This window comes from Oxyura jamaicensis, chromosome 10 (genome assembly GCF_011077185.1).
Source record: "Oxyura jamaicensis isolate SHBP4307 breed ruddy duck chromosome 10, BPBGC_Ojam_1.0, whole genome shotgun sequence".
NCBI classification, from domain to species: Eukaryota; Metazoa; Chordata; class Aves; order Anseriformes; family Anatidae; genus Oxyura; species Oxyura jamaicensis.
The window spans coordinates 12643563-12670520 of NC_048902.1; the positions used below are offsets into that span (position 1 = coordinate 12643563).

At 37.4% G+C, this 26958-nt stretch overlaps 1 long non-coding RNA gene across 1 annotated transcript in view; it reads left to right on the plus strand.

Moving 5' to 3' along the window:
* The first annotated feature begins 12319 nt into the window (after positions 1 to 12319).
* LOC118172094 overlaps positions 12320 to 26958 on the plus strand; it is a 62558-nt gene continuing 47919 nt past the window's right edge. Inside the window, exon 1 of the long non-coding RNA XR_004753551.1 lies at positions 12320 to 12600. This is a non-coding gene — a long non-coding RNA (uncharacterized LOC118172094). The remainder of the gene's footprint in view (positions 12601 to 26958) is intronic.

A 26958-nucleotide genomic window follows, 5' to 3' on the forward strand; every position in this document is an offset into this window, starting at 1 on the left:
GGCAGTCATAATTTGTATTTTAATAATGTTTTTATGTGTTTTTCTTTTTAATGCTTCCCCTTCCTTCTTTTAGGGGAAAATATTGAACCTGGTGCCTGATTACTTTGTATCATTAATTACTTTTTGCCCTGATCTGCACCCACTGGCTTAATTGCCATCTGTCTGCGTAGTGTGTTGTGTGTGATGTTTTTCAAGAATTTTGAGAAATTGAGGAGATAGACACTGAAAAATGTTGTCTCTGTACAGTGCTGGCAGCTCCTAGAAATGGCTGCATTGCAGGGGTACATGCAGACAGATGAGCTCAAGTGAAGACATTGCAAATAAAATATTTGTGGTTCCCAAGTATGATGTAAAGCAAAAAAAAAAAAAAGACAAATGAGATATGATTCCCAGGGTGTTCCCCAAAGTTCAATCCATAGTCATCTCTCACACAGCAAGGAAGGTTTTAAGAGAATGGTATTACATGCTTAGAAAAATTTCGTTTTTCTATTTTATTCCTCTTTTCCTTCGTGTCAATTCAGTGCATTGTTATTTGCTAGATAATTATCCCAGCTGGTTTCAAGGTACTGACTGCCCTTTGTGAGGACATGAATCTTCCTTGTAACATCAATTACCTGGTTTAAAACTGGTTATAAGCCCTGAATGTATTAGACAGTTGGTAACTCGTTTGCATTTTTGACAGCTGGACATCTGCAGATTCAGCCCTCTTCTGAGGGGCAGGGCAACATGGGGGAGGATTTGGATTTATTCAAGGTGGCAGCTCCTCTCCAAGACCAGTAAGGACTTGTGGGCAGCAAAAATATCAGGTTACCTGGTTATGCAAAGGTTAGTGATGAATTCAGGATCTTCATAGTGATGCAATAGTTCTATGCCACGAGGATCACCCCGTAACTATATAAACTTCTCAGGTCCTCCTTCATCCATTTTAGAGATGTTTTGTACAAAAAAAAACATTGCAAACATTGTTGGTATAGCAGAGGATCCCATTCTGTACATCAGTTTTTCTTCAAATTGTATTCTTCCAATACAATTTGTGCACCCTCTGTTTACTTTTTTGAAGCGATAAAGGCACAAAAGGAGCAGGCTAAGTATTAATGTATAACCTGTTATGAGTCATTTTTTTAAGATAACAGAATGGAGTACCCTGAAATCAGCCCCAGTTACAAATGAAATATATTAAATGGAGCCTATTATACTCCTTCAGAAACAAACAAAAAAAAAGGGGGGGGAACAGATTCCACTTTCATTGATGCTTCGCTAAATTTAGGATAATTCCAAACATTAAGTAAGGTGGTTGGAGGCCAGAATTTAGCCCCTGTACTTTAGCACAAGTGCTTCTCTTTTCATGAAAATGTCCATAAATGACTTAACTCTCCTTTTTTTGCATAAAAAATAAATTTATGGATGTCCTCAGAGCATGGTAAGTTCAGTTATGTGTTTTTATGCTATATAATCCTTTGTACAATGAAAATCTTGAGTTTTATGGGAAACCACAGTTGTTTCTAGTGAAAAGCTATACTTTGTCTGAGAACGTTTCCTAGTTTGTATATCTTCTTATGTGAGTTCACAGAAGTGCAATGGAAATCCAGTGGGAGTAGCATTCCATTGTAGCTATATGACTCTTAAGTTATTTTAAATCAAGAAATTTAACAGTATAAAACCTATTCCTTTTCTTTTTCACAATGCATTGCTACAATTATACTTGATTCAGTAGAGACCTGATTGTACTTTATTTTTTAATTCAGTCTTTTTGGAAGAATCCCTTTGGAACTGTTTTTTTGATATCTTTTTTTTTTCACATAAAGCATTAAAATGTGCACAATTGAAATAACTGGGAGGAGGTTTCCAAGTTTGCAAATTTTTCTCCAAACGAAGGTAGATGAATGCTCTCTCAGCAGCTTGGTAGTTTCCCCATTTGCACATATTATGTAATTAAAACCAAATTTCATCTGTGAACTGATTTAATAAGGCTTATCGTTCATACCTGACTTTTTGTTTCCTTAATGCAAACTAAAGGACATCCTGATTGAAAGCAAAAGGCTGGGCCCTTGGCTTGTTTTATTCCGAGGAGGAAATGTGTCAGCACTGTCCAAGAAACCAGTAAATTGCTCTTTCTGTGGTGTTTGGGCAAGCGATGAATTGCTCTCTCAAGGGTGTCACTAACTCTTAGGTTGTTTCTCAGCACGTCGCTGAAGTCTGTGTATTGCATAAAGTAATTTCCACATGAGAGAAAAGCATTCTCTTACGAAGGTTAACTGCAAACTCACCCTAAGGGGCACAGAGTGCAATGAATGAGAGTTTGAAGTTGTCAGGTACATGATTGCACATAATACTATTCTAATCACACTCCTCACAATGGAAAAAAATATGGCAGAAATGGAGGATACTCACTGTTCCAGAGAGAGCCACTGGCACTGGACAAGCAGCAGGGATAAATCTTTCTGTTCTCTGATATATTGGTGTGGTTGCTGTTGTGCTTGGCAGAAAGCATTCAACCTAAAAGGTTGTAAAGTTTATAGCTCTTCACACTGTGTCGCCGTGTTATGGAACCCAGTAGGGCACAGCTACGGAAAGAGATTTCTTGAAAATCTTGTCAATATATTTTGTCATTTCATGATTGATTGAACTGCAAGCATAAGCTGTGTATTTTAAGACAACACTTTTTTGTTATGAAATTACAGCATGGAAACTAAAATCTGCTGCTTGCTATAGGTGCATCATTCTAATCCAGTCCTTCATCCCTTTTCAGTAGGAATGTCGCCGTGTCCCAGCCTACAAGAAAGAGGCAGAATAATGCACAGGTTTTCAGCTCAGAATGGATTTGGTTGCAATATATAATTGAGCAGTGGAGTGAGAGAGTTTTTAAATTATGGAGTTGATTTTAAAAGTTGACATTGGCATTAAATGTTCTATATTTGGAGCTCCTGCCTAAGAGGCTAAAATGGACATTTATAGATAGAAAATAGTGATCTGAATTCCCCTCGTGGGTTTGGCAGATAGGTTTGAAAGTTGTTTCATTTTTGTGTGCAATTTTCTTTTGGCAAGAATGTGTGCAGGGGGGGAGGAGGAGAGGTCAATTTGTCTATGTTTATAGGTGCTGACAAGTTGTCTGAGATTTATTTTTAATTCAGCTTGTTTAAAAATTGCATAGCAGTGTGTTTTTTAAAATACACCATTGCCAAAAATATTTGTGTTAACTTGTATGTGTATACCATCACTGTTGTGACAGAAATTGGCTTCATCAATGCATAGTGCATTATTTAGACAATAGCTGGTTAAATCTGAGCTTCCAAAAGTAAAAAATAAATAAATATTTTTTTTTAAAAAAAAAGGGGTGATGACTGAAAAGTTATGCATTCTGGGGTTTTGAGAACTAGCTTATGCTTCTACTAATTAATCCAGTTAGTAAGGTAAATGCTTTTTGGATGGTTTTTTCTCTGATGTGCATCATTTTCAGTGTGAAATTAATGTTTAATGGTAGTTTAAAATATATGTTTTCCATGTATATGAAAAAGAGCTGCTTTCAAGGTTGGCAACATTATCACAAAAGCTCTGGTTATTTCCAAATAAAATCAAGTTCACCTGGTTTGAAACAAATTACAAAATAATTTCATTGAAATCTGAAGTAAAGAGCTAAGCTGTAAATTCTGTGGTTAGTTCACATGTTTTCAGCCCACATGGATTATAACCGGCACGGCTTTATTTGCTGCGCAGGTCCTTGGGAAGGGTGAGTGAAGGAGCAGCTCACCTGGACCCTGCTCAGGATCAGAGCCTCCTTCCCCACAGACTGGCTGAGTGTTTTTTGCCAACCCTTGGGGGTACTGGAGCCTTCTGCTGCATGCAGTTGTAACTTTCAAGCATAATATTGATGAAGTGAATTGCTGTGGTACTGTGTTACCAGCCAGATCTTCTCTCAACTGTATTGCATTGATACATAAATGATATAAAATAATTGTCAGAGAGTGAGCCAAGACCTGTACAGCAATCCCTGCTGTTTTCACAAAGGCGCTCTCTTCCTCAGCATGGCAATTTCAAAAGACTGTGGGCCAAGCATTGCAACCCAGAAAAGATGTATAATGAAATTCAGTTAGATATTTTTGTCTAATTTAAAACAGCCCAGGATGTGAATCGGTTAACACTTCTGTAGATATAATTATCCATAGCAGTCTGCACTTAGGTAGCTTTAGCCTCAAATCTTTGGTGCACCTTCTCTTTCTGAAGCAGTGACTCTTCATCCAGAATTTGATGCATCACTTGACCATGGACTGATCTAAAATGAAAACTTATATTAAGAACAGTGCCAGTAGTAGTAAATGGTTACGTTGCAGGAATCATAGCCAGTTAAAAATTGGAATTTCTGAAAGGGGGGGTGGAGTCTTAATCTCAAACAGCTCTGGAAAAATTGCAGCTCTGGTCTCCACAGGGAAGGAGAAGGGGGAAACATTAATTCAGAAAACATGTGCAGCACTCCACTGTATAAATCTGGATTTCAAAAATAAACTTTTTTTAGCATGCTTGAAAGTTGTTGCTGACTACTGCCAACTAGAAGATTTAATAAAAAGTTTAACTTTGCAGCCCAAGCCAGCTCTGCAAACACATGCTTTCCCGCTGAGATCAGAATGAATATCTAGTTCAGTGTGCAAGAGCCAGACTGTACGAACAGGCCTGTCTACATGCATCCCTCATCTGACTTCAGTTATTGTTATAGTGGGCACAGTTCCATGGCTGTAATCATTGCAAAGAGTGTGTGTCCAAAGCTCTGCTCCAAACTCTATCATGCTGCTTATATTTTTCAATTATTTTAGTAAGATCGTTTCATCCGCAAGCTTAGGCTGTTTAGTAAATGGACACGTTTACCTTCGCAGTTATAAATCTCTTTGTAGAAGGTATCTTGTGCTCTCCTTACATATCTTGCAGCGTAGGATTTCATACTTCTTAGAGCTTAGCCCTGGCCATTTTAGAAAAGTCTTGTAATATAAAGAAAGCAAATTAATAGGTTGTGTAAAAAGTCACATTTTTGTTAGTTTTTTTTTGAGGTGCATTTTCAAATCTAAATTTAATCTTAAATATACTTCAGTTAGTATCTTGGTGGGGTAGATATGGGAATGGAGTTGAAAACATATTTTTGTTTTCAGCCAAGAATTCAGGTTTTGTCTAGGAATGTGTGCCGGTGAGAGTGTTTGGGAGAGCAGCTTGTCAGGCTGTGTGTCAGAGTTTGTGTTTTCAGCCCAGACCTTCAGTCTTCTCTGAGAAGGGCCTCGGAGTACTGAGAAATGAGTTTGCTGTGCTTGTTCTGAAAGGAATGAGACTTCTGTAATGTTAGGCAGCACTGATTCAGAGGAAACTTGTCAAGCCATGTCCAAAATCTGTTTAGCCAGATATGTTTTGGCTGGGGGAAGTCAATAAATAAAGGAAGGAACCTTTTATACCCATGGCCACATGATCAATCACTTCAGAAAATACCATCTCTGGTTCTAATCCTTCACATAAACACCCCTTTCCAGGGTGGCTTATAGGAAGAATATGTTTTGGTTGTCAAAAGGTAAACAGACTAAAACATTGCCAACCTGTCAAGAAAAGTTGAGGGAAAAGAATGTGCCTTCTTGATATTTGGGTAATGGGACCAGGGGACTTAAGGAATAGCAAGGAGAAGGAGAGTTCTTTTGACACTCCTTTGAAAAGCAGATTGAAAAAGAATGCTTCAAAATGAGAAGCTATTGGTGATGGGTTAGGACATGGGATAGGAATACAGTTGTGCATCAAATCTAAGTTCTGCAACGGTAAGCTCCCTGACTCCTCCTTTGACTAGCTTAGGCTTCTTTTCCTTTTTTCCTATCTTTCCTTGATTACCAGGTAGATATAAACACTTTGTATTTTCCTGTGAAGATACAAGAACTAATGCTTTAGATCCATAGATGAAATTTTGCAAGCAAATGCATTTTAGGATATTGTATGACTATAGAGAAACAGGTGAAATTAGGCTCCCCTTGCTTAGAAACTGAGTTTTTTGCTTCTTGAAGACTTCATCTGAAGCCTTACGTGAACGTTGCTGTTTGTGGTTTCACTCCCTTTGTTTGGTTTATTTTGGTTTACAGTCATGATGAAAAAATGAAATGAAAATAAAAATGAAACAAGCACTAACCAGAGCCAATTGGTCTCTGCATATTTGTGTGAGAGAGAGTATTGAGGTTTGGTTTTATTGTGTCAGTCTCAGGCTGGTTCAAGGAAACAGTTGGCAATAAGTGTTCTGCTAACAACTAAGCAATTGCATTAAAGTAACACTAGAAGACTGCGAAACCAAGAAAAGAAATGAAATTCAAATGTAAGAACTCTGCAACATTCAGGGGAAAAAAAAAAAAAAAAAAAAAAGAGTTTACAGATGCTGGTGGCTTTGCTGTTTATTCTTGGAGTTCCAACTGTGTGCTGCTGAGAAAAAAAAAAAAATAAAAAATAAATAAAAAATAAAACTTTCCATGAGGAAGTGTTTTGGATGTGAACTAGAGTGTTTTGAAATGCCCATCTTGTAAAAAGTTTATAGGGACAGCAGGAAAACCTGATGGCTGAAGTTTCAATGAATTGCCCCATTTGGCAATTATTACCAACAGAAACCAATGCCCCAGGAATTTTGCACGGCACAGCCTACTACAATTTTTGTATGGCCTGACTTTAGCTGTGTAAAATCCATGTAGGAAAAAGTGATTTTAAGATTTTGGCTATTGGCTGTAGGGTTGAGGATACTGGGGTGGAGGGGGTCTGCCTTAGATTTTTAGCTGCTCTTCTCTTGTCATCTAAACCCAGACTGTTTTGTCCTAGAAATGCTAATTCCCAGAGTCATCTCACTTAACTGAGATGTTAAATTTAGGATTGTAAATGTCCTAGATTCTCAATATAGTCAATGAGATACGAGTATCTGCAAAGGGTATTTTGACCCCTCCAATAGCTGAATCTGTCCCTGAGGCTAACTCTTCTTTGCCTTTACGGTTGCGAGAAGTCCTTAAGACTTCATAATTTATGTGCCTAATTTATGTAGCTATGAGCGTGAGGATTGTACCTGAGCAAGTATGTCTTACCTAGCTTTTCTTCTTCAGGCAAAATGCCTTGTGGTATTTTGATATACAAAAACTTGTCTTAAAATGCCTGAAAAGAGATTGCTTCTGAAGCTGAAATTCTGGCTTCAGCTGCTAAGCTAAGGCAGAGTGGGGCAGGACAAAGGAAGGTGGCAATAAATATTTGCCAGCAAATATTATCCAGCAGATAAACATGGGAAGTGCACAAACCTTGGAGATGGGGAAAGATGGCATAAGTCCTCCAGTTCTGCAGAGAGATGGAACAGGGAAGTTGCTGTCTGGCAGCTGAGGTCAAAAGAAATTGGGGAGACAGGAAGATGTGATGCTGTCAGAGCACAGGTAAAGGGATGATAGAAATGATGTCCTTAGTGCTGAGGACAGAACACACAGATCCTAGAGAGATACCATGGCCATTGAGTAGGGAGGAAAGGGGTATGCTGTAAAAAGCGTTAAGGGTTACAAATGATGTTAATGTTTTCCCCTGTTAGAATAAAATCAATGGTGCGGCCTCATTTTGAATGCTTTGTGTGACTCCAGCTGTCCCATCTCAAGAATGGTGTGATGGAAGTTGTAAGAGTGCAAGAGAAGGTGACATGATCAGAAGGATGCAATGGCTTCTATGCAAGGGAGGTTTCAGTAACCTAGTTTTTTTTTTTACAGTTTCAAGAAAAGGTGACTAATCAGGGGAAGCAAGATATATTGGAGCTACATAAAGTCAAAGTGGTATGAAGAAAGTGAAAAGATAGTGATTATTTATTATTTCTCACTGTACAAAACCCAAGTGAAATGATCAGGCAGCACATAATTAAATTGCGGAAGCTATCACTACAGGATGTTGCAGATGCCAAAATAGAAATGGTTTCTTAAGGTGATTAGATAAATTAATGGAAGAATAGTTCATAAAGAGCCATTAAAGACACTGATGTGGGGCCAGCCTCCAGCTCAGGAAGTTTCTAAACTGCAGGTTTGCTTAGAATTGGCAGGACATGCCTTATGCTTGTCCTGTATTCATACCCTTTCTGTAAGTATCTGCTTTGGCTGTTATTAGAGACAGGATACCAGGCTAAATGAATCTTTGGTGTAACCCTCTGTATGTCTTTCTTCTTGCTAAACCACATAATAAAGGTCTGTGTTAAGTATCTGCACTGCAGACCGGGTGCAATTTAGCTCAGAGAATTCTAATTTCTGCATATGATATTATTCTTTCATTTATAGTGTTACTTAAGCACTTGCATAAAAAACAATCTAGAGGACTAAATCCAGGAGTACAATTATGTGTCTTAGTTCCCAGTGTGCTCTCCTGCATTATGTTCTACATATGCTACGTCGCTACTGGCCCATATTATGTGTATGTTAATCTGGTCTATGCAAATTACCTTTCTGCATTTCTCTGTAGCTGTTTAATAAGAATACTGACCTAGGTCAATTACCTTTAATTATCTAGGAGGTTTCTTTTTAGTGTTAGTATAACCTTGGAAAATTATTAACTAATATGTAGACCCTTGTGTATAGGTCTCATTGAAGGCTGTTTCTACTAGCAATTAAGAAGTGAAATGTAATGGAAGTGCTACAATGTTTTTGGAATTATTAGTCACATCACTCAAAATAGTTTTCACTCTGGCCCCCATTGCTCTAACTTCTTTAGAATAGCAATGTTTGTAGTTTCCTGCTGAAGTAGTACCGAGAGAGCCAGAACCGAGCAGCAAGCACAGTGGGATGCTGTATGTCTTCTGTAGCTTTTCTAGGGTTTGCCCTAAGAAGAATTTCATACCCATGTGACAGTTGCTAGCAGGACAAGAAGCTTTTGTTTAATATCCAGCATGCAAACTGATTTCTAGCTTAAAGTTTGGGTGGCATTTCATTTGAATGTAATTTGTTGGGGAGTATCTGCCTTTCCCTATGTATGTTTAGTATATGTGGGTTAGTAGTCCCACTGGTGCAAATTAAATGAGTTCTGTCAGTACCCATTTAAAGTTTTATTTGTAGTAGACCCAGTGAATCCTTGTGGAAAATTGCTCATACAAACTTGGAGTCATACAGGTGTCTTTATTGGTGCATTTAATAGGTTGTTTACAAGCAACTTGGATGAAATATGCAAAATTTGATACTCCTGCTGAGGTAGAGGGGGCATTCCAAAGTCTTAAAAATGCAAGCAATAAAAGTCTGAATATTTTGCTTTCTGTCAAAGTAACAGTTAAGTATTATGACTTCCTGGGCTCTTTAGCTTCCCATGATGCCAGCTGTATGTTCCAGGAATCTGGGAAGCATGTGAAACCTTGAGGAATCAATGTAATAACCTTTTGTTGGTGTGAGTGAACCTCATATTGACCTGAAACTCTCAGAAAACCCAGCTTCCAGGTGCTTGGCCCCAAAACTATAGGATCTGTAAGTGTAGTGCTCTTTGCATGATAGGGTGATCCTAGAGTTTAAGACCATGGAAACCTAAGCCTTTGCAGCACCTTAGAGAGGTAGCCTGAGAGGAAATCAGGCACTCTTTCTTTTGTGTTTTCTCATTCTTGTAATTCTGTTAAAGTGGGGACAACCACGTTTAGGGGCCCCCTATGCAGGAGCAGGACTTTGCTTAGTGTGGAAAGAGGTTTTCTCTTTTTTAATTCTTTTATTTATTTTGGTTATGGGTGTGTATTGTCCTCTCATCCTTCCCACCACCACCTCTGGAAGGGTGAAAGGGTCCTATCTAGAGATTACTTACTAGTCACATTTAGCATTCACTTTTGAAAATCTTGGAAAGCTGCCAAGCCAAAGAAAACACTTCTTGTACAGTCTTTTCTGAACACGTGAGGAAACCTTGCAGAATCTTTAAAGCTGCAAAGTGTTGGAAAAATCAGGGACGTTTGTAGTATTTGTATAGTGCTACAAATGTGGTGAGATATGAAAAGCTGTGATGGGGGGGGGGAAATCTCTTCATTTGTCCTATTCTAGAGAGAGTGCTGTGACAGACATGAAGAGAGTAACTGCTGCCCAGAGAACGGAAGTGGGTTACAGCTCAGAGGCAATTTGCAGGGGAAAGAGAACATGAGGTTTGATCAAATGCCAAATTAATTTGTTGCAAGTTCGCTTGTGTAAATAGACATCATCTAAGACCTCCTAGTGTGTCATTAGAAGAGTAATATCAGTCATGTCTTACAGATGGGAAAACTGACGAACGGAAAGATTAAGTGACTTTCCTATGATGTAAAAACAGGTCACTGACAGAGCTGAGAGAAGAACTGAAGCTTCTGGAATCCCATATTTTTCCTCTGTTGAACCATGTTGTCTCAATTACAGGGATGAGAACACTAAGAAAACCAAGCCTGGGGTGCTCTTTGCCTCCAACCTCATTGCATTGGTTGCATGCTATTCTTCTAAGAGAACTACTTCAAGGATTGCAGCAAAAGAATGTGCTTCTAAGAGCCATTTTGATGAAATCCCAAAGCTAGCAGCAGCAAGCAAACCTTTCTCGCTTTCCAGCTTGATAATAAACCTCACCAGTTGACAGTTTATTTTCTATCCAACAATCAAGTCTTGACTGAAAGAGCACTTGATTCTTGAGTAGGCAATAACAAGCGTAGGCATGGAGTTGTTGCCACTTGTGCTTTCATTTCAACAGAAAAGTAGAAAACCAGATTTGCTGAAAATGAATTGAAATGTTTCCCTTAGCCCTCTTCTCCATGTATATCTATTTTCTGTTCACTTTTCTTAAATGGCATTCACAGAAGCTGACAAAGATCCTCACTTAGATTTTTGTCTTTTTCTTTTGGCTTTTTACTTTAGGCTTATATAACAAGGTAAAAGACTTGTCTTTCTTTCCAGCTTTTATAATGAGGTAAAAGACTTGATTTTCTGTCCAGTTATGGAGGTGGTGAAGAGAAGAAGTGAATATTAAATAGAAGTGTTATATTGAAGCTCTATGGTTCACATAACCTGACTATATGCAATGAACTCAAATGAGCTGGAGGTCAGTGAGCAAAGCATAAAAACATGGTCTTGGAAAATGTGGTTAAATTAGGGAGTGTATCCACTTGCTTGTGTGTTTATAGTATCTAGAGGAGGAGATAACACAAATTGAGGATTTGACTGATGTATCTGTTTTGAAGGCAAAATAGGACTGCTGTGGGGCACTTTTCCATTCCTATTCCATGCAGCGTTAGCCCATTCCCAGAACTGTGCTTCAGGAAAGACCAGGATATAGGTATGCTTGCTAGTTTGGAGCTTTTGGGGGTAGGAATTGTTGGTTTTGTACAAAGCCTGGAGCACTGAAGCATTGACCTTGATTTGGATCCTGAGGGGTTACCATATAGAAGTGTTCAGTGCGTAAAGGAATAGGATTATAGAATTACTGCAAAATGTTCCCATGCACAGCACCATACAAACTACTGTGAAGAAAATTAACTCTATCCCAGCCAAAACCAGTATAGAGTTTTATGCTCAGGGAGACAGCTGGTATGTTCCCATTCATTGGAGTCAGATAAAGCCGTAGGCAGCTATCTCACAAAGCTTCCTTTCTTAAAACTATGTATTGTATTTCATAGATTAGCTAAAGGAAACTTTTTTCTCAATTAGTATAAATCACCGTGGCTTCATTAGTTCCTTAATAAGGTTCCTTTGCATCAGGTGTTGCTACCACCCCAGAAATTCTGTACTGTTTTAGTAGAGAGAGAGAACCTTTAAATCCCATCCTTCATTAGAGGAAAGCTCTTTTTTCCTTTGTTACCCTGCATAACAGCTGGTAATACAAGAAAGTGGTCTACCATCCCCCCTCCCCCCCCCCCCCAAATTCTTTGAATTCTGCTTCTAAAGCTCTTCTTTGAATCATATTTTCTAACATCTCTTGGGGCTTTGTGGAAAAAAAAAAAAATCATTCTCTTCAGCATTGCACAGACATTGGGAAATCTCTTTATCAGTGGTTTAAATCAAAAGTAATTTTTTTTTCTCCAGAATCCATTTTAGTCTCCTGTACTGCTGTTTCTCAGTGTGAAAGAATCTATTTAACTGCCTGCTTTTTGGATGGCTTTTAATGTTGTTTTTAGATTTATACAAGGGGTATTTTGCCAATGAGTCTCTTCATCTTTACCACTAGAATGATTTTTAATGGACATCCAGTAGTTTCATACTAAGTAGTTTCTTTCAGCTTTATTCTCCCTAGGGAGGAATGCACTGAATGGCTGGAAATGTCAGCAGCTGCATTAGTCGAAGCAGTTTAGCTGCTGCCACCTCCTAGATAAATCTTGCCCTTTTTCATTTCTGTGTTTCTGACTGCTTCCCTCAAAGTAAGAGAGCCAAAAAAACTTCCTGTCTGGCATAATACAGATTAGGAACTAAATTAGCTGCTATTATAGATGGGCATTTTTCTATTGATTTCAGGGTGAAATCCATTAAAACTGGCAGAAAAGTTGGCTGCATTTCCGTAGAGTCAGTGAAATCAAATAGAAATATGAAGCTGAGAAAAAGGAAGGAATGTGTGCGGCTGTGTGAAGTAGAGTCCAGCTCAGCCATTGGAAAGTGGAATGAGGACTTTGCCTGCCTGTCAGAGAAGGTAGGTACAGCATGGGCACTGCCACTCCTCTTGGCTATCGCTTGACACGCAGATGAGATTTAACAAGGAAGCAAATTAACCAGAATATTCATCCTATCCTTCAGAGCATCTGATCACGGGCCTGGTTGGAAGCTGGAAATGAATTCAGTGAATCTCTGGTAGCATGCAGTCAGGCATTGCCTGTCTTGCCCTGTTCATAAGCTGGTGAAATTGGCACTGCAGTTGCTGATGGCTTAGTCGTGTATTTTGTCTGAAAATGCAGCTAGATGGCTGGAGAAATTCTCCATATAATAAAACACATCTGCCAACGTATTTTGCAAGTTGGCCTGTCAGGAAAAGTCCATGGTCTTAAATATGCTTGCTTTATTTTTCATGTTAAGTGATCAATAAAGTCAGAGTTCTGGCTGTATAACTCATTTTGTTACCTGGAGGCATCAAAGGCTGTGCCTCAGAGTATAGCTGTGGATCTGCCCTACGTCCAAGTTCCTCAAAGAAAGGAGAGATTGTGCTTTAGATCAGTAGATGTTAAATGTATGCAAAGATCCTTGATTAGAACTGCGACCTTGTGTTAAATGTTCATGATACTTAATACTGGAGTCAGCATATCCCACAGCTGTGCAGTTGTTTGCAGTGCTAAAAACCAGGAGTTTAGGAAAGTGATTGTATGTCTTAAGTCATCAGCATGGATTAGCCCCCAGAACTATTTTTTAGTGTAATGGGTTATCAAACTTTATGGTTGCTTTCAGAATGTGTGTTTTTACTGCTTCCTGGTAAAAACTGTAATTTGAAACTATTTGTTGAACTACTAAGGCACAGTGACCACTAATTGACAGGGTGCATGTGTTGTTAATGAGAACACTGGAAGGCGTTTTGAAAATCTACTGTAACTGTTTCTGAGTTAATCAAGTAGCCAGTCTGACAAGTTTGTTCCAGTTAAGAGAATTTGATGTTGGAGACAAACATCTCTCATGAAATCCCGTTTACTTACAGAGATGTGCCAAGCACCTTTTCCTTGAGCATAGGAGGATCAAAAAACAGGAGATTGTTTTCATCTGGTACTCAGACCCAAAAGCTCTGTCTAGGATTTTCTCAGTGCCGCATCCCACATTTGCCCAGCCTGCATCTGGTTATTCTTTATAAAAATCTGTTTGTCTGTGGTGTTTCTGCTGTCCTCTTAGTCACACCCACACACCAGTCAGACAAATCTTCTTTTGCATAATTCAAATTCCTGTTTTGGCCTGTGACAATCTGTATGGTAGGATCAAGGCTGTTTATACATATTTTTAATAAAGGAATTTGAGTATGAAATGTGTTTTAAAGAAAGTGTATTTGTTATTGGTTATAATAGCAACTTCCATAGTCTATTCTATATTGATATTCATTTTCTTAAATAATGATAATATAGATATTGTGTGGGCAAGCACCTCTCTTGCACAGGGAGGGTTCTAGAAGTAGGACACTCCCCGTGGCTGTGGTTTTCTGTGAGCACTGGGAGGATTGTCATGTGAATTGCTTGTTTAGCAATTTTTGAGTTTAACATCTGTATTCATCATTGTCTTAGAGTGAGTGGGTGTTTCTTAGCTTTGAGAAAACGCTCTGCTGTTCATCCCATCAGTGTGCGAAATATTAAATGCAAGCGGGGGGAGGCTCTGACTCCAGGTCAAGGTCCAGAAATACTTTGAGTCAGAGAAGCGTCTCTGACAGAAGTCTTACCTTCCTGTCACCTTGCTCCTGGGAACAGTAGCTGATCACTGGCCAATACAGCAAGTGTGTGGGCTGCGAGGAGAGTGAGAGCTGAGGCTTGCTGACCTCCTCCTGTGGGAGCGAGGAGATGTTCAGGAGCAGGGATGTACCTCCTGGGAGGAGGTGGATTTGCAGCAGTGTGGATGGAAATCCCGGTCATTTACTGCCATTCCTGTTCTCCTTCAGTTAAAGTTTCTACACACTGTCTAGGTTAGTTTGCCATTGTTTAGTACTGATATTGTTAAATAGTATTGCCCTGGTTTATACTACCTGTGAACACTTTTTGTCAATCTACTTCTTGGGCAATAGAGCTGCTCCATGGATGGTCAGGCTGAGAAAGATGTTTGCAGCATAGAGCAAACACCTAAGGCTATGGTTACCTGCCAGGTCATTGTAGAGGATAAGGAATGTGTATATGCTTGTTTGAGCGTTCATTTTAGAGGTGAATTTTATTGAACTTTCTCTTTTCAGTACTCAAGCTACAAAACAAATGAGCCAGAATTTTTAAAGGGGTGATGACAATACTAATATATTGTCTAGAAACTAGCTACTTCAGGTCGTGCTTCATTATTTACAAATCCCAAGCATATTTGAATACAATTTGTACAAGCAGCTTAGTGCAGTTTTATCATGTTCCTTCCCCAGACCATCTTTCCTCCCTATCTAAGTGTCCCCAGATTCTTTCATCTCTCTCTGGGAAACAATCAGATGGTTATGGAAATCCAGCAGGCAGGACAAGTCTTTCAGTGGTGCTCGTGACTCTGAAGACAGGATCCTATCCTGCATAGAGCAGCCCTTGGGCAAACTAAAAGACCACCCATTTGCAGGACCAGAATTTAAGTTTCACATTGCTTTTTCTCGGCACATTTGAGCAGAAACAGACAAGGCACAGGGCTGAATTTGCTGCTTCCATACATACTTATGGATAACTTACTTTTGGAATATCAGTTTTGCAATAACCTAAAGCCATTAGGAATGGTTCATGAACATTCAGGCATGCATACATAATTCATGCTAACTGAATACATTTATGTGCATGCTTGTAAAGCGGAAACAGGTTGCAACTTATTAGTGGAATAAATGGAATTGCTTCTTTATAGCATGTTTTATGTGTCTCTCTAATTTAAAGCTAGATCATTGAAATATAAAATTGGCTGATAATTACAACAAATATTTCTAGAATGTTTCTACTTTCCAGCTTATACATAATCTTTGTTCCTTTTTAAGCGCTTTTTTCTCTTCTAGATTGTTCAATATATACCACGAGGTTTTCAAATCTATGCTTGTGGGTAAATATCTTTTAAATGAAGGCTTGAGGGAAAATGTCAAGTTTTACCTGAGTTAAATAATTTTTACTGGAGATTCAATGAAAGGACTAAATCCACTTCAAAACAGCTGTTGCTCTTAGCTAAATTCTTCCTATATTATTAGATAGCTTTACCAATATTACTGGAGTGTGCTGGGGAGGGATGAAAACAAACAAACAAAAAAGCATTTTCTCATGTTGTATCGAGTAAGAAAAAGAGTTCAAATGGGAGGTTGTTTCTTTTTCATGTGTAAAAATATCCTGTATTTTACAATCTAAATCCTCAAACGGAATAACTCTCAGCTGTACTTTTTGCTGTTCATGAAACAATGGAACAGATCATGCACAATATGTCATTAGACTCATAAGGCTGATTGGTTTGTGGAAGTATGTACATCCACAGCTCTACTAAGAGAAACACACAGGCATTCTTAATATAGTTTCTTCATAGTGTTTAAGATTTTTTTTGCGTGGCTGTGTTTCTGAGCTATATTGCAGTCAAAATAATTATCCCTATACTCAAGAATTAATGTGGATCTCAGCGCTTGAATTTTTAGCAGACTAATAAGCAGACATGTAAGTGAATCATTATCAGGGCCTCTACAGGACGAGATGGGTATGGAACTGAACATTTGCATAGGTCTTAGCTGGTATCTGAGTCTTATGACCACAATTTAAGATCTTAATTTAAACTTTTATTTTTTTATTTAATTGAAAGAAATAAAAACCCCAGTAGACATTTCTGATTTAATTCTGATCAGATAGATTCAGATCATAATGATTTCTTTATTCTTATTTCAAGAAAAAAATTAAGGTATGACATGTTCATTGTTTGTTCTTGTTAAGTTAACTATGTGATTAAAAACTATGTGGAGGAATGCGCTTGCAAAATGACAGCTTTTGCACAGAAAGCTAGCTAAAGATAGAGCAATTGGAATGACTTCTATTGATGTATTTTATATTGTTTTTCCTCAAAGTGAAACAATTATAAATATAAAATCTGTAAATACTGATTTAGAATTTAATGCTGTTCTTATGTTTAATGGAATGAATGCATTAAGTTTTTTATCTGCCCTTATTTAAATGAGTTGAAATACTAATGGGAAAAAAAAGCAGAGGAGAAAATTCTGTGGATTTTTTGAGATTCTGTTTCAGATGGAGTTTTGCCTTTTCCTTGTGTCAGGTTTCATTTTCAGTGCTTTTCTTTCTTCCTTTAGAATGAAAATTTTAACTAACGCTTTCTCCCTTACTTAGTCCAGCTTTATCAAAGTCAACGCCCAAAGCTCCATACGACACAGCTCTCCTTTTTAGAAATGCTCCAAAACATTGTTATTTTTAACTGACAGAAATATATATGTCTTACAAATGCTTTCTTGTGTTGTATTAATGAAGGCAGCTAACATGGCTACTACATGGTTATGGTGGACAGGAGACGTGAACGTTTACAGAAATGCTGAACTTTGAAGGCTGGCTGTGGCATACTACCTAACTAGTAATCATTGCAATAATCACCCTAGTTTTTCTACATCAAATTGGTTAATAACAACCCAGGATTACATGGCCATGGGTCTGATGTCTAGGTCAGACTACCCAGAATGGTTAGAATTTTAAATCCCTTACATTAATCCTTTTGGTGTACGTCATGAAAGTATAGCCTGTAGCTGTCAAATTACATATGCACTGTGAGCGTAGTCTGTTTAAGTTCAGGACTTAGCATCATGTATTCCAATTCAATTTATTTTTATATCTCATCTTTCACACAGAGGGTCTGAAAATGCTCAACAGTGAGAGACAGAATAATGAGATAATGCTTTACAGAACTGTGTAAAGTGTCTTGCATATAGATAGCAAGCAAGGCAGAGGTTGGGTTTCAGTGAGAGAAGACAGTTGCAAATTAAAAGCAGTGGTAGTATAAATACAGAGCAATTCCGATAGATGAGACTTTGAAGGGTGTCTGTTACTTATGGGAGGAATAACACGAGGATGGAAAGGTAAAAATGGCTTGATAACCTTTGCCTGATGATAAATTCAGAAAGTTGCTGAGGGGCTTTGAAAGGACATCAGGATTCAACTGTGAACAAATGTAAAAATGAAATGAAAAAAAAAAATGTTATGGGTCATTTTAGACAGAATCCTGGTGTGAGCAAGAGTCACAGTGATGTTATAGAAACAGAGGGAAGCAGGGGGGAGGGTAGTGGCTGGAATCAATATACAGGAGTGTGGTGAGATGACTAGGTATCTTGGATTGAGTGTTTACTCCCAGATTGTTTCACATCTAGGACATGATGTTTTTCCCATTTCTCCCAATACGCAATATCCAGCATTCCAAAAGCAAAGTGAGAATTCCCCATTGTAGGATTTAATTTTTTTTTTTTTTTTTTTTTTCTTTAAGATGCTGCCTTTCCTGGACTGAGTCTCATGAATTGTAGTAAGGAAGTAACACCAAGTTCTTATTTGAAGACAGTAGCAGTAGAATCAGGGAGAGTATTCGAATTGGTCTACAGGAAAGTCAGTGTAATTTAGATTCACATTACTGAACCACCTTAGTTAACTTGTACAAATCTGCTAAAGTAGACCAGATTTGATTTGAGGACTACAAATACATTTACACTAATTGCATAAAATTGATGGGCCAGGCTGAAACAAGCATAGATCAGGAAAATATATGTGTGTGTATATATATATATATATATATATATATATATATAGTTAAAAGCATAGAGCCTTAAGCAGTAAAGAATGGAGATGATACAAAACCAGAAAGTAGAAAAAAGCTTCAAATGTTTTTTGTTCTTTGAGGACAGCATCAAAGACAGATTTTTGGAAGGTTTGGGAAGGACAGACTAAACAACCAGTGCTGCCTTAGGAGAAGAGAGAATAATCTATGTCCAATAACAAATATTTTTTTTTAAAAAAAAGGTAGGGATTCAAAGTTAGGGGGACGGTATTTGGGAAGAGGATATTATCCCATCTCCATTGAATTTTCAGAGAAATAGCCAAAGAGAACTGAGTGGTGATTAGGTAGTTAAGGCCTTTTAAGGTTGTGAGTAGAAAGAGCCAGTGAAGGAAATTGTGAAAAGTGAGGGATGGAGAAAATGGAATGAGAATGGGATGATATAATGGAGAAGAGATTGAGATTTAAGAGGATTCAGTGCTACCTACTGTAATTTAATTATATTATACCATAATTATATTAATTGCTTTTCCACTTCATGTTTTTAGGCAAAACATTATGCTAATTCTAAAAGAAAAAAATAAAGTTGTCCCTCTCGAATAAATAGAGTTTTTAGAAGGAGACTGAAGTTCCTGAAGAGGTGCAAACAATCCATTGTGAGCAATGAGTAAGTGGATGGATCTCTTTGAAGAGATGGCTCTCTGAAGAGAGGCTGGTTGCAGCTCTGGGCAGCCTGCTCTAGTGGTTGGCAACCCTGCCCAGAGCAGGGGGGTTGAAACTAGATGATCTTTAAGGTCCTTTTCAACTCAGGTTATTCTATGATTCTGTGAAGAGGAGGGAAATCCTGTTGCAAATACTGCCAACTGACTGGTTGGTCTTTGCTGACCTTCACTCAGCTTTTGGAAAGACTTGGCTTTAGAAGGTAACCTCAATCTGATTTGATGAGATGTGTAGCATCTGTACATAGTTTTCTGCAAATTTTTGATACGCACCTTAACGTGTTATAAGATTGTATATTATGCTATAAGATTGAATTACAGCAATTGTTTTATTCCTAAAGAGCCTTTTATGTAAATGAACTGGCTGGAAATCTTAGACAATTGTGATTTTTTCCAGAGATTAATTTTTCATAGGACTACAATATGACTAGTTATTAATTATTGTTAATATATTATCTACTAATAAAAAAGTCAAACTGTTTAATGTCATCATAATTTTTTTTAAAAAAATGACCCTTAACATAAGTCCTGACATAAATTAGAATTGTTTACACAGCCCTCCCAGCAGTCTACTAAATGCAGCTTGCCACTCAGACTTAAAGCTGTTCTGCTTGAGACAAACTATTCTTTTACATGTAGTACTGGGCTGTAATGCAAATTATCACTATAACAGGACATAAATAAACGCTGTTTTCTGCTTCTTTTAATTATATCAGTTACGTTACAAAAATAGAAAATATTTGAAAAGCTATCATCTCACATGAACTGGGCAACCTTTCATCTTTTCTCTCTCTCTTTTATCAATAGTTTTCCCCTAGTTATTGTAAAATGTTAGCGTGATATGAAAGGTCTCATATCTAAAAGATTTCATCACCTTAAAATGACATTAAATGGCTGAGCTCAGTTGAACCAATGCACTTTCTGCTCTGTGGGGTAGTTAATAAAATATGATCTTAGCACACAGTCTAATATTGATTTCTCTGGGAAAGACTGGATTGGTATTAGGTAATGTTGTTTCATATGGACAGCAAATGACTTAAAAGACTTTCTCAGCTTTTGATATTCACACTGTACTTTCAGCACATTCTGCAAATACATCTGTACATTCTCTGTCTAACCAAAAGTAGTGTACCTGATACGTCAGAAAGTTGGTCAGCATTTGTTTTGTCTCTCTTTGAAATGCTTAAAGTCATTTTTTGTAATTTAGGGGCTTGGTTAAAAAAGCTGCAATATAGCCTCTGATATTCAAGTAAGAATGCCCTCAAACAACACAGCCATGACTTCCTTATCTTCCAGAAAGAGAGTTTGAGAATGTTGGGTCTGTCTTCTGGGGAAAGCAAAGCCTTAACTTTCTGTTCCATTGCATTGCTAGCCCAAGATCCAAGCTGTATTTCTATAAAAACATGAGCAGATTCAGGAAAGTGTGAGGGATTACTTAAAATTCCATTAATGTTAGGGCTTGAGAGGGAAGTTAGGAGATTTGTGTTAACTTCCAGAGAATGGTGGGTCAGTTTTTCAGTATCCATTGATACTGAATTTTTCCTAAGCAATTCTGTGTTTAAACCATCTAATCAAAGGACCAACTATAAACAATTCTTCTTTGTTAATGTCATCTCTTTACTGAAACTGTAAGTACGCTGTGTAGGGTAAGGGACCATATAAATGAGAATTTCTATTATTTTTGGAGCCTCGCAGTTTTGCAGTGAGCCTCAGCCACTATTAGGGTAAAGTGGTCATATAAAAGAAATATTTTACCAGTGGATAATGAAAGCCTAGCAGGACAAACAGGATGGAAATGTGAGAGTTTGGAGATTTGCTCAGAACTGAGTGGGTTATAGAGGACTATAGTTAAGATGGGGATATATTTTGGGATTAAGGGTACCTGTAATTTTGTAAATAGTGGGCTGAATTTTTATTCCCTCATTAAAGTCTGGGCATCATTATAAAGAAACTACTAGAGCTAAAACGATGAAACAGATCTAGTAATATTTGAAAGAGAATCTTTAGTTTGTGTTCAATAGCTATTAGACCAGATTCTTTCTGACTTCAAAATGTTTGACTGTTCATTTCCCAAAGGGTCTGCTTCATAAGCTGAAAAACTCCAGTGTTTTTGTTTTCTTTGTTATGTATATGAGCATGTTTGGAGTCCTCTTACATGAGGTTCTTAAAAACATGAAAAAGATTTTCAAAATGTCAAATCAAAACACCTAAAAATGAAACAAAACAAAACAAATACAAAAAGCCTAGACTTCCTTGGGAGATCATTGTGGAAATATAAGGAGTGCAGAAGCACATTTTTTTTCTTGGTAATATTTTGGTAATATCCTCATTGAATTTTTTCACTGTACTTGTATTTACTGTATGTTTATTATATATCTGCAGTGTGTAATGTAATGCAGAGTTCCTTTTGCCCAGATGCAGGTCTAGTCAGAGCCCCCAGATAACATTTATCTGATCAGAACTTTACTGAACCTGAACCTTTGCTGAACTTGATTATATTCCCTCCAAACTGAATGAAGTAAACATGCTAAAATTTTTAAGCTCCTTTTCCTTAAAGACTCAGGACTTAAATCAGGTTCATCAGGTTTGTTGCTTTACATGTGAAGATTAGGATTGGAGTTACTTTGAATACGAAAAACCTGTGGATAAAAAGCTGACATATTGGAATTGGTTTGATTGGCAGAATCCTGTAGGTAGTAACTTGGTCCATGATGCTTAAATCCTTGAGACCACCTTGTATGTTAAAATAAACAACCATGTGCATTTCCAGCTGCACATTTGTCTTGTAAGTGGTGGAAGTGTTTTGAGTATTTTCATAGTTCTTTCTGAAAAGTGGATTGTTTACTTATTACATATTTAGAATAGTCTGAACTGTCTTTTCTGAGACTGTTTTTGAAAAAATAGATTGATCTTATTTTCCTTTCATGGTCAAATATGAATATAAATCATGTCACAAGGGATAAGTTAAAATTGAATCCACTAAGGAAGGTATTAACTCCTACAGACAAGTTGTGACAAAACTTTCTTTTTACTGACTGTCTCATTCAGAAAGTCTTGAAGCTTTCGAAGTGGTCACATACATAGAAGGCATGTGATAGTATTGTCCTGATTTGAACAACATGAACTGCAAATGTCTCCTGCTTGAGAAACTCAACCCTTTTGCTGTTTGTAGCATTAGGTTGTGCAAGCCATGAAATTCCTTACACTGTGGAAATATCAGGTGGAAGTTTGAAGGGCTGCAACTACCAAAAGGAAAACTTGAAGAGGATGCTATGATTAGCACTAATATTCTAGAAAAGACACTTTGGGATCTTTGACCTTGTGCAATTAAAGGTCTCTCTTCATTATCTGCTTCACCTAATGTCCCCGGTGCCTAATAACATGCTGACTCTTTGTTTCAGTACCAACTCCAAGAGAAGAGTGCCACCTACTGAACTTCCAGTTCTGTTTTCTGCAACATCTGTATTCGCCAGTTTTTTCACCCAAAATACTTAACAATTCCTGTCTTGCATATTGTAAGAATTGTGAGAGGATCGAGGCCTTTATGTGGCATGGGCACATGTAATGTTTTCAATCTGGATGAGATTACTACAGGGTAATAATGCCCCCTGCATTTGCAAATGTATTTTTTTTTTTCCAAGTGTGGACATTGGAGCTTGTATTTTAACATGCTAATTATAAGAGACTGCAATAAAAGTGAAGTTAATAGCAACCCATATAACATTACTATTATCTGACCCTGATTTGAACTCTTCTCTGCTATAAGTGCTAAAATACACTGCTAATGATTTCGTCAGAAATATGCTCATAATTGATGCAATATTTCAGTCTGTGTCTCATAAAAACTAGAAATGTCCTTTAAAAGAATTAAAATAAAACTTTTTGCTTCCTGCTAGATGCTCAAAAGCATATCATTAAAGTCTCTCATGCAAAAACTTTCAATTATCCTTCCATAAATATGGATGGAATAAAGTATATATTTATTCCATAAACTCTTCATTCCAGCATGACTGCAATTGCAGATCTTTCTATGTTTTTTTCCTATTAAAATCTTTCTTTTGGCAAAGGAGAGGGAAATAAAAAAATCCATCTTTGGACATGTGTATTTTCATTTCCAAAGAAAAAGAGGACAACTTCAGTTTTGTAGAAAAACTGAATCTCGTGGAATGAGTATTTTGAATATTTTTCAGAGAGAACTTCAAAGTTTTTGTTCAAAGTTGGTAATTTGGATTCCCATGTATCATTTGGATTTAGAGGATGACTATAGTAACAGCATGAAACTAGCCCAAGTGTCAGAATAGACGGCTTTGTTTTATATGCCTCTGCTTGAAAAAGATACTGAAATAGAGATTAAAATAGGAATAGTGAGTCTTTCTGATGGGGCAAAGTAGTTTGAGAATTCTTTACTTTTTTTTTTTTTTTGCTAATATTTGCATCACAATCCCTTTGTGGCCTCATATAAACAAGCTTCTGCATCTGACAACTTAAGGTCTTTCCTTTAGGCAGTTGCTGGACCATTTGTAGGATTAAGATGGCTCATAGTTCCTGTCAATTCGTCAAAATTTTCCACAGACATTCCCTCAAAATTTGGTAGAAAAGACAACAATGGGCATGAAAGGGAGTGGGGGGAGAACATGGAGAGAAAATAAAATAAAATTGCAGAAATAGAAAATTCACATCTTTTTTTTTTTTTTTTCTTCCCATTAAGAGGATTCTGTTGTCACTTTGTGAAGTAAACTGTGCTGCCCCATGAATCCAGCCCTTCAGAAAATTGTTTCCAAGTAAAAGCAGCAAAATCTTGTTGTCCACACTCCACCCCTCCACACCCCCTGGGCATATTTTAATATTTGTATTCCTTTTTATTGTATAGGGTATTTTTAAAAGCCCTCAAAGTTTGCAATCAGTATGCTTGAAGTAGATGCACAAGTTGTTCCAGGTGGCAGGCAGTTCTGGATGTTCTACTCGGTGGACAAAGGTAATAACTCGGCCATAACAGAACCTACCTGTATTTTTTTTTTTTTTTTTCATTTAATTAAAGGAATTAGCTCACAGATCCATTCTTTTTCCCCTCAGGCAATCACAGCCATGGCTGTAGAGCTGTACTTTGAGGAGGATACCATGGTGCAAATTGGTCAAAATGTTCCCCCCATGCTCAGCAGTCTTAGATAACTTCAAATTTATGTTCTCATCAAGTCCTGTTTTAGCTTAACTTCATCAGAACAGCTTTAGGCATCCTGAATGGTTATTTTGTTTTGGAAAGAAACAGCTGACATAACCATTCTTATTTTGTGATGAAGCAGAAAAATTGATAGAAACAAGCTGTTATAATGTGCTTTTAAGCCTTTTTCTTTGCCCTCCTCCATAGTTTCCATCCTTGGGTTCTTTTCAGGTGAGTTCTTCCATGTGTGAAAGCTGACAGGTTTCAAAGGCTGTTCAAATAGCTGCTTCTGACAAGAAGGTTGCCTTTCATGGCATGCATTGGCTTCAGATGCACCAAATATTAACCATCTTCCACAGGGATCAAGACCTCAATTCTGGAAAACAGCAAGGCATCCATATACTTGTAACCACAGTGAAATTACTCATGGGCTTAAAGTGCTTAGTACCTGGCTGATTCATGGTTTAATAGGAGGCTCTTTTTACTGTAAAGAAAATTAGTAAGACATTTAACTCTATCAGTTGTTAGCTGAAGTTCACTGGTAAAGCTCTTATCCCCAAACAGCCCATATTTAGAGGGTGATTATATTCACAGAAGAAATTCAGTGATGATGAGGAAGATTTTTATGCACATTTTTTATTTCCTTGTATTATTTTTTTGGAGATGTATCTGTTCTGATTATCATAAATACGTAGGTTGCTAGAAGTGCTTTTATATGTCATGCTTCTTATTGTATGCAAGAACAAACTGATGCTTTATCCTTTTTGCAGCAAGATGTTGCTGAGTATAGATGGTGCAGAGCATTGGGTTTCATGTGTTTTCTTTGTTTCTTTGCAGAAAAATGAAGTGACAGGTGCTTAGCCTCATTTTTCATGCTAGCTTTGCCATGCCATTTTCACCAATAATGAAGGCAGCTGCCAGAGCTTGAGGAAATCAGGCGAAAAATTCAGCTGGCAGGTAGACCCAGTCACTTTAAGAAATGTAATCTTATGTTAGCAGATGGTAATTAAAAGGCAGAAGAAATAAAATTTTGTCTCAGTTTTCTGCACTGTTACATCAATTAAATCTGCAACAGAAATGCAAGCAGAAAATATAATTTATTGTCATGTGGCTACGCAGTATGATTGTATGCAAATCTAATGATTTGTTTTACAAAGACAATTGCAATTTTTTAAATCTAAGTAGAATAACCGATCATTTCCAGAGAGTATGTGTATGCAGTAAATCTTCAGTTTTCAATATGCCTAATGTAATGAAATGCATCTCCTTGTTTTCTATTCATTGTTAAACCTCAAACTAGGATTCCATTGTGTATGTGCTTCCAGCTTTCAGTAACACCAATTTTAATTCTAAGAGTTCAGTAAATCTTAATGTGGAGAACTAATCTAGCTCAGGCCTCGGCACGAGTGCATCCTATTAAGAGAATATCAAAAAAGTGCAAGACTGAACCTGGTAAGAGTTACGATCTAGCAGGAAAATGATGTTAAGGTTGTGACAAGATTCCTAAGGATTTTCTGTTGTTCCTTCTACTTAAAGACAACTAGTTTTGAGAGCAGAGCCTCATCAGTCTTCATATGTTACTTCTTATAGCTGCTGGGATCATGAACATGTGTAAATCTGCTGAAGTGTGAAATAATTAAAGCTCATTATGGTAGTGACGAAACCGAAATGCTACTGCAGCTACGTCACTGTTTCCATAGCTAGCTTTGATTTGCAGGGGTTTTATGAGTCATGCATAAAAATTCACCCCAATTTTATAACCATTTACCCAATTCTGAACATTATGGTGTAGTCAGACTTTGAATGATATTTTACTAAATAAGGTGTTTATTTTTAAGACAGGGAGTTGCTTAGTTCAAAATTGATTGAATAATTAGATCCTTATTTTGTAATTCTGCAAATCCAAGCACATTTGGTTTGTGATACTGAAACTGTATGTCCATTCTTAACTCTCTTGCACAGTCTTCATTAAAGACAATGAGAAATAACTAAGATAAGTTGCTTAAATATGCTGTCTCTGTTTCTTCTGTCTTGTTGACTGATTGCTGATACCTCTAAGCATAATGGAAATTTTATCGCTGTAGCTCCAATCTAGTGAGACTGGTATAACAAGCAACACTTTTTAAAATAGATTTTAAGTGCTCAGTCAAATAGAAATGCAAACACAGTCTGTAGAGCTGATCAAACAGATTACTTCAGATCTACTAGTTAACTCTAGCTGAGTCTGGTAACCTCCCTGCTTGCGTGTGTGTGTGTATATATGTATATAAATAGAAGATCATATAATAATGTAGGATTTTTAATTTTTTATGGGTAAGAATGAGTATTAGTTTTGAATCACATTCATGGATTCACATTTATTTTGTGTTTGCCTGTGAAATATCTCTAAACTTTTGCGTTTAAGAAAATGAACCATATTTCATTGAGGAATTTGTTTAGTGACTCCTTATGAGAGAAGAAAAACGGGAGAGGAAAAAAGGCATCTAATATATGGGGAGACAAGCATACTACTCTCAGTTGGGTTTTTCTGTTTTTCATCCTGGATCTCAACATTTGCCTTGTGGTCACTGGTGATGAGCATTCATGTCCACACTTTCTGTTACCATCCCTTGGTATCTTGGATGCTTGCTAGGCAGGGTGAAGAAGAAGTGAATTTCAGTTTTCTGGGGCCTAGGTGGTGCCTTTCCACACCAGGTAACAAATCTGTCGGTAAATCACTGAAAGAGCTGGAGCTGTGGGCAACCAGAGTGCTGGAGTT